Below are 6000 nucleotides of genomic sequence, written 5' to 3'. Positions count from 1 at the left end.
TGATACAAAACAATATTTTCGATAGCGGGCTAGTTTGAAGACTCCAAAGTCCCATCTGACTATTCGGAACAACTCATTCCTTATTGTTCTTCTGGAGTTACAAAGAGGCCCATGCATAAAATGTATTGATATGATGTTTACTGTTTTATTTAAGAATAAAATAATTTGCCTAATTAAATATGATTATCTAGTAATCAATTCCATTCCAGTCACTGCGTAATTCTGCTTCAGGTTTTGGTATCGCCTCGTTTTCTGTCCCTGTGGGTGACAGGAGGGAGCAGTGAATAATATGTATTCCACCGCTAGTAAAGAAACACCCTGTGATCTTCCTATCTTCACAAAGCCCCTGATGGGTAAACTACAGAAAAAATACATCTTTTTCATAAACTGATGAATGGGAGTTTTCTACCCGTGGAATCCTGAAGCAGAAGCATACTGGAAAAGGAGCGCATACCAGACTGATGAACAGCCCTTTCTCTCAATGAGACCCGAAGTGAAAAGACGCAGTAATGAATGACAGTATACTGGCAAGAGCAGCAGCCGTGCGCAGCTACATCGAGCACAAAATAACTATTGTGGGGATAGATGATTGATAACGCAACTGCTATAGTGCAGGCCGGGAGAGCGAAACAGATGTAATTTTCTTACGCTACAGCTGGTTCAGTGCCACTGGGTGCTGCATGGATTGTTATTGCAATCAGTCCTTCTACATCAGCCACTGCTACCAACAATCCCAAATGATTTAGGAATTCCGGACGGCTGTCTGAGGAGCAATATTGCTGCAGAGCTCAACGGGAATGCCATGTGTCGTGGCGCGACATAAGAACCGCTTTGTGGTGTCTGGTCCACCGGGACAGGTGGTGTTGTGTGTGTGCTGGGGGTTGGTGGGGGTATATGAATACACAACCCGAGAGACAGTTGTTTTAGGGATGTCACGCCGCCGTACGGGATCAGTTTTTGCCAGAGACAGGTGCGACAGAGAGGAGTAGTAGTTTACAAACGACGTTGGGATTGGTGTTGACGAAAACCTCGGACCTGTCTATTCTCTTCTTACATACTGGATATTAATCCAGGGGACATCATACTGTGGAGGCAAGAACTGGGTAATCGTCGCGTTCCGGGCGCACCTTTTACTCGACAATCAGCGGTAAGTGGGCAGAGCTGTCCAACGTTGGGGTCCGGTGGTTGGGGGTGGTGGTGCGCGCTATGGGACAAGCTCTCCCGTAGCGCCATGCCGATGTTTGGGTATAATGGTGTTCCGAACATAATGAAATGTGATGGGTTTGAAAACGTCTCAAACGAATGTGGGGAACTTACTTGACATTTTACGGCATTTGCCCTCTGAGGGAGTGTTACCAGCCAGCCACACACGTCGACACACATAATTGTGAAATAATTATAGGCTACAATTTTGTTCAATAGGCTAATATTACCTGGATTTTCTAGCATTGTGTAGTTTCTCGATTTCATAGTGCGTAGGTCCATGTCCAAGCTACATACATTTTTTGTTGTTGTAACAGACACAGCACAATTTATTGTTGACGACTATAAGAAGGTATGCTAATGTCTATGACTTCCCTATATATTAGGAAAGTAACCGAGACTGACATTTTTTGCTATATTCAAAAGAATGTGCAATAGTAGGCTATGATAATGTATTTCCCAACTAGCCTACCGTTACAATGAATTGAACACTAAAACTGTATTATTATTATTGATTAAATGTAAGCAAAAAATGTAAATGCACAAAATGACTCCTTTTACTCTTCTTTCACACGAAGAGAGCAGTAGCTATGAGAGCAGCAGCCCTCTGTGACTGGTGTGTGTGTCTGTCTAGTGGCGCTGCTAGTGGTTGTGTATGCTACGCTGTGATCCTGTCCAAGGCCCGGGTGTCCCTACACCCGTCCTCCCCTCGGGCTCTTCTCTCACCCTTTCCCTCTGTCCTTCTCTTTTTACAGCAGCTGCTGCTGTCTTTAAAGTACACTGAGTTAACCCGAATGGCTAGTGTCAAAATCAAATTCGCGTTTTTCTGAATTGATGACACTGAGCAACCCAAAGTTTCTTATTTTGGAAGAAAGGTACAGGTTTTTGTTGTGCTCCCGGTTTCAAATTCAAATTGCCTTTGAGCTGCCTTTTGTTGGGCGCTGAGGTTTGTGACTGGAAAGGGAGAAAAGTAAGTGAAGTCCCCAAGGGTCAGAGCATTCCAATAATGAGCCCAAGTGTGAGAGAGGAGAGCAGAGCGGGAGAGAAAAGGGGGCTAGGGAGTGGAGACAGTTTTGTGAAAGCTAAGATATAGCCAAGGGAATAGCACAAGCCCTCCCCTCACTCTCATGTGTCAATCAGGCTCGAAGGACAAGGGGCTCTTTAATATCCCCTGAAAGCCCTCTCTCTCGCTGGACTCTGCCACAGGTTGCATACCTACCTACCTTCTCTAACCTATACTCTTCTAATGCCCAGATGATGGGCTGTTGTTCTAGTCCCAGCTTCGTGCCATTGTTTTCTTTGCCTGTGTGAAGAGGGAGAGAGAGCTAAATGGAGAAAATAGAATAAGAGAGAGAGAGAGAGTGGAGGGCTGCTGGCTGCATCTGGCTAATGATTCATCTGTTGGTGCTGTGTGTTCTCCTGGCTAGGGAGTTTCTCTCCCACACCGCTCTCCCGGCTAATGCCTTCAACCTCCTCTTGTACACTCATCATCCCACTAGCACTCGTTACAGAGTAAATATCATAAGGAATACATTAGGTGATAAGAACAGAGGAAACACCTGTCTGATGAATGCTGTGATCTCCTCATTGTACTTTCCTTTTTAATTTCCTCGAGCAGAGGAGGATGTATAAGAGCAAACAGACCCCTATCAGTAGGCCTACGGTAACTTTATACTCTCTCACTGCTCCAAGGTGGTGCTGATTTCACTGTTTTTTGTGCGACGCTTTCCTATTCTCCAGTGCTCCTCACAGCTTAACAAACTGCCCAGTGAAGCTCAGCTAATCCCCAGCAAGCAGAGCACAGTGATTTATTATAAAGTTACTTAATTTGGAAAGATCCACAACTTCCCTCCCTACTTCCCTCCCTGCACTCTGGGCCAAAGAACCCCTACTGCTCTCATTGTGGAATTCTCAACTAATTTGCAGGATCTGTCTGAGTGTGTATGTGAGAGAGAGAGGGGGACCAAGGAAGAAATAAAAAGAAAGGGAGAATATGTTTGTCACAGTCTGTTAGTTTTCCTGTGTGTGTGTGATTCAGTGCCGTCCAGGGTTTGTTGAATGGGGGCCCTGTTAGCACCCTCTCCATTCTCTAACAGTTGTGCAGGCCAGCAGCCCCCAAAGCAAGTGTTGTGCCTACTGTGCTAAAATAACAGGTGCCCCTGTCCTGTTGCAGGAGGACTTAATCCTGTCCCCGCCACCCCCTCCAGGGGGTTACGTCACCTGGCCAGAGGAGCCTGATCACAGGCTCTGTGAGAGAGCTGGCGACATCTCCACCACCCTCTGACTGATTGCCTAACACCAATACAATTGAGCTGCCTGCCTGGGGTCCCCAAGGCTAACCTGCTCTGCCGCCCCTCCCACTCCCTTTCTCCCCCTCTCCCTCCGCTGGACCTTGGTGTCAGGCCCTCCCAAGCAGTGTGGTCTCTCTGTGGGTTGTTACGAGAAGGACATTGCCCACTGGGACTGAATGGGACAAATTGACCGTAACAATGTTACCACTTAGCATGTGGAGTGGGGAGAAAGGGAAGGTGAAAGAGAGGCTTGGTGAGTGGCAGGCCGTGCTGCAGAGAGCAGCGTGAGGAGTGCACAGGCAGGGCTCCTGTTGCATGAATCAGCAGTGCCTTGTATTATATCCATCTGACCTCGCCATTTACACCCAGCACACAGCAGCCCACCGCTGCTCCCACTGTTTATGTTTGCCCAAGACTAGTACTGGGGTTGCTATGGCTGCAGGATAAACAGGTTAGCCGGTGACCTCTGGAGATTTTATTCCCAGGGTCCAATGGGCTTGCAGGGTGGCGGCTGCCCCTGACCTGTGGAGAGGTGCGGCTGGAACTGTCCAGGGGTCACCAAGCCACCAATCCACCCATTAAAATGCAATAAGCCCTCTATCCCACAGGGACTGGCTCTGTCGTTTAATCACACTCTCCTTCTCTCTCGTCATCCGCACTCTCCCTTTTATCTTCCATCTCTCCTTCCTCTAATAATTTGTATATCTAGTGCAATACTAAAGCAAGGCAGGAGGATAAATGAGTGAAGTTCAAAGAGAACGTCCCCTGAAATAGTCAATAATGAGAGCTCTTTCATTTTCCCTCAACAGCTTTCACATTGCTGCTCTCTCGTTTTGAGTAATTTGTCTTCTATGTTTTAATTTGCTGTCTGTGGACTCAAAGTCTCTGAGAAGGTGAAGGGTATCTGTTACATAAGCCTGGGATGATGGAGGAGCACAATGCTACAGTCTCACTGAGGACTGACTAGGCTAGCTGTTGAATAAAGATCCTCCAATATGGTTAATATATAACTTCACCATGAAAATCATTCCATGCCTTTGGCGGAATGATTTTCACAGCCTGTTTGCTTGTCATTGAGGTGTTTTCACATGGCTCTCTCCTCTCAATTCATGAGACCGCTGACATCGCCGTTGTAGCGTATAGAGGTTTGTTAATGAGGGGAGGGACTAGTGAGGGGCCACCGCAAGGAGAGATGTGGACAGTTTGGTCCCCCCTATACTCTCTACACACACACACACACACACACACACAATGAGGTGGCTTGCAAGGAGCCTGGCTCTTTCTCATTGTGTTGGTGTTGACTAACAGGTCCTTGTTGTTGGATGTGGAAGTAATTGTACAGAGAAACAATGACATGGACATCCTGAGTCACACTTCAAACATGACCAGCACAGTGTTAAGCTGTGGAAGTATGCCCTGTAGGCCCACGGATAGGATGCTCCTCATTTATGTCAGCTTTGGGTTTTAGGGACTATATACTCAGATTGCTCTCTCCTATAGTTTTATGTTTGCTGAGAAACTGTGAGATTGTGCTTGTTTATCGTTCTTTACCTAGAGACTCATCTTGCTGTTGTCAGTGTACTGTGGTTCTCGTCATTACCGGGCCGTTCTGTTTCTCTCTGCCTGCTTGCCTGTATTGCTGTATTTATTTTTCTCATGCACAGTGCCACTTGTTTTCTGTTTTGAAGTAATTAATGGCTTACTGCATTCTGTGAACCAGGGGATCTAGTCATGCGTGAGGCAGTCATGTTGAAGAGACTCTGTACTGAGGGGAGGGGAGGGCAGGGTGAGGGGATGAGGCACGAGGAGGGACTAGTGCCAAGGCCTGGCTATACTATGTGATGGGTTAAGGCTAGCTATGAGTGTGAGCTAATATTCTCAAAGACCCAGGAAGGGGGATGGATGGGAGGGGGGTGACGGTCAGAGTCAGGGAGCAGAGATACAGCATGGGTGGAAGACCTGCAGGATTCCACTGGGTGGGCAGAGGCAGAATAGACTCTGGAGACCGCTTACTCAGATGAAATGGGCCCTCGGAAGCACTAAATCAACGGTTCACAAGCACCAATTAATGTATGGAGCCGACATCTCTTGTGTGAGGAATCAAAGGGGTCTGACTGTGCTGAGCGTCTGCTCTGCCCCCTCTCTGTGGAGCTAGTCAGAGAGCCAGGGCCTGTGAGTCAGAGATGAGGGGATGATGAGAGGAGGATAGGGAACATGTGATGGAGGGAAGAGAAGAGGGGCCCAGGGGCCATCTGGAGGCAACAGGTCTCAGGACAGCAGGCGGTCTCCAATCAGAGCATCTCATGGCCTGGGTTTGTGCCAGAGTCTGAGCCAGGGTCTCCCCCATCCAAGACCCCCTGTCTGATCCTTTCTTCTAACAGGCCACAATCTGTCACCTGAAATCCTCTATCAGCTCAAGTTGTGCAGTTAAGCGTTATTGATCGAAGAGCTGGTGGTCGACGGGACGTGATAATTGTGGAAATTGACTGTGGGTGTTTGATTATTA

At 47.5% G+C, this 6000-nt stretch overlaps 1 protein-coding gene across 5 annotated transcripts in view; it reads left to right on the top strand.

Annotated features, from left to right (window-relative positions):
* The first annotated feature begins 245 nt into the window (after positions 1–245).
* The window catches only part of sema6bb (sema domain, transmembrane domain (TM), and cytoplasmic domain, (semaphorin) 6Bb), a 144463-nt gene continuing 138708 nt past the window's right edge, over positions 246–6000 (top strand). For all 5 annotated transcript variants that reach the window (XM_055861467.1, XM_055861466.1, XM_055861465.1 and 2 more), the window contains exon 1: positions 246–1147. The gene's annotated coding sequence lies outside the window, so the exon portion shown is untranslated. The remainder of the gene's footprint in view (positions 1148–6000) is intronic.

This window comes from Salvelinus fontinalis, chromosome 14 (assembly GCF_029448725.1).
Source record: "Salvelinus fontinalis isolate EN_2023a chromosome 14, ASM2944872v1, whole genome shotgun sequence".
Classification (NCBI taxonomy): Eukaryota; Metazoa; Chordata; class Actinopteri; order Salmoniformes; family Salmonidae; genus Salvelinus; species Salvelinus fontinalis.
The sequence above is the reverse complement of the archived record's forward strand: the minus strand, read 5'-3'. Positions and strand labels throughout refer to the sequence as shown.